We start from the raw sequence: 2,598 nt of genomic DNA, 5'->3' as shown, positions 1-2,598 counted from the left end.
TACGGCCTTGGAACCAGGCATGGTGGTGCAGGCCTGTAATCCCAGTACTCAGGAGGTTGAGCCAGGAAGATCTCTGCAAGTTTGAGTCCAGCTTGAGAGTTATGAAAGTGGGCACAAGGCCAGTCCAAACTGCATAGCAAGACCCTGTCAAAAAAAGAGAGGGCTGGTGAGATGGCTCAGTGGTCTAAAGCACCTACTTGGAACAAGCTTAGCAAAGCACAGGGACCGCGGTTCAATCCCCCAGCACCACATGCCAGCCAGCCCCGCCCCCTGGTGGGCTGAGCTGGCCACACACACAAAATAAATAAATAAATAAATAAATAAATAAATAAATAAATAAATGTTTAAAAAAAAGAAAGAAAACAATACAAACAGAGATGGTACCTAGTTGAAGGATGGGTAGTAGGAGTATGACCTTGGGTACAACATCCTATTCCGAGACACTTTATTTGGTATACAGGGCCCTTTCTGATCCTCATTTCAGTCCAGGAAATTTATATTTGTAATCCCATAGATAAGTTATTGGAATCCCATAAAGTTAATTCCAATCTACCACTTCCAGTGCAACCCACATTAAAACATATTTGAGGGGCCGGGGAGATGGCTCAGTGGAATAAGTGCTTCCCTGGCAAGCACAAGGGCCTGAGTTCAATCCCCAGTTCCACCAAAAAAAAAAAACAAAAAAACATATTTGTGATTTTGGGAACCCAAGGGGTCCTAAGTCCAGTCATGGCTATCAGGGAGAAAGGCCCTTGACCCAAGGCCTAACCCAAGTTTTATTCATTCATGAAGAAAGGAGTGACTTGAGGATGAATGACTGTGAGAATGGCCCGAAGTAGGTGAGTCCTGTGAGCTGAGCAGGAAGCCTGCACTTACCTCTGCTACAGGCAGAGAGAAGGCTATGTAGTGAGTAATATGCATCACACAATTGAGATAGCAAGCCTGGGGAGATAGCTTGGTAGAATAAGTGCTTGCCTGGCAAGTGCAGGGTCCCAAGTTCAATCCCTGGTACTGCAAAAAAAAAAAAAAGAGAGAGAGAGAGAGAGAGAGAGAGAGAGAGAGAGAGAGATAGCATCTAATGTTTTGGGATCCAGTGCTTGAGCTCTGATGTGTAATCTTTCAAGCCCCAGGAAGTCATAGTCTCTATCTTGAGGCTTGATCCCAGTTGACAGAGTAGAGCATTGGCTCTTCGTTCTGTCTCACCCTAGCTCACACTAGAGAGCAGCAGATGCGGGTTCTTGGGAAACACACCTGCTGTCTTCAGAGACTACCACCAGCACCTTGGCTAGACTGCTAGGCATTGCTTACAGCCTACTGAAGAGATAAGGGAAAGTCCTAGCCAGCGCTGTACACATCAATATGTAGAAATAGGGTCAGGCACAGCCAAAATGGAGACAACTGCTCCTCTTTCAAGGAGAGTTGCCCAGATGGTCCTCCGCAGTTTTGGACTTCTTCGCTTCTTCTCTGCTTTCTGGCTTCCAAGAAGTAAGAAACCCGACTGGCCAGATAGCTCAGCAGATTAAAGCGCCTGCTGAGGTACAGTACACAACCAGGGTTCAATCCCTGGCGTGCTGTGCAGGCCCGCCGGTGTGGGGTGGGCTGAAACGGTGATCGAGACTGGGCGTGGTGGTGTGTGGTTCCTGTAATCCCAGCACTTGGGAGGTTGAAACAAGAGGATCACTATGAGTCCAATGTGTGTGAGACCCTGTAGACCCTACTAAATACATTTTAAAATAAAAAAAGAGGAGAAACCTTCCCCTGCCATGCCCTTTGGCCATGATTTTTCTGCCCAATGTGGGTTTAAAAGCAATAGAGTCAGCCAACCATGAACTAAAATTGTAAACCGTCTCTAAAGAGATTGTGAGCCAAAATAAATCATTCCAGGCTGGAGAGATAGCTCAGTGGAATAAGTGCTTACCTGGCAAGCACAACAGTCCTGAGTTCAATCCCTGGTACCACATAAGTAAATAAGTAAATAAATAAATCTTCTGCATTTAAAAAATCTTTTTTATTTAGTTGGTACAGAGTCCTGCTACACAGCTTAGACTCATTGTGATCCTCCTGTGTCAGCCTCCCCACAACTGGGATTACAGGTGTGCACCACCATGCCTGGTTTTGATGGCCAGCTCGGTGCACCCAGGGTTCTGGGGCCCACACAGCAGGTGGTAGCAGGGACTGAACTTGGGTCCTTGTACTTGCCAGGCAGGCGCTTAGACCACCAACTATCTCCCCTGCCCAATCATTCCTCATTTAAGCTTCCTCTGAATCCTTCTCTGGTGCTTGGTCATAACAATGAATAGCTAACACATACGATAATTCTATCTTTAATTTTTTTAGGAAACACCATTCTGTATTCCAACAACAATTACACCATTTTACAGTCCCACAAACTTCAGTTTTTCACCCCCAACACACACACTTGTACTGAGGATTGAACCCAGGGTCTTTGCCCAGACATCTTTTTACCTTGAGACAGGATCTCACTAAGTCTCTAAGATGCCCAGGCTTGGGCTGGTGAGATGGCTCAGTGGTCTAAAGCACCTACTTAGAACAAGCTTAGCAAAGCACAGGGACTGCGGTTCAATCCCCCAGCACCAC

Source organism: Octodon degus, unplaced genomic scaffold, assembly GCF_000260255.1.
Source record: "Octodon degus isolate 3935 unplaced genomic scaffold, OctDeg1.0 scaffold00163, whole genome shotgun sequence".
NCBI classification, from domain to species: domain Eukaryota; kingdom Metazoa; phylum Chordata; class Mammalia; order Rodentia; family Octodontidae; genus Octodon; species Octodon degus.
This window is presented reverse-complemented; position numbering follows the sequence as displayed.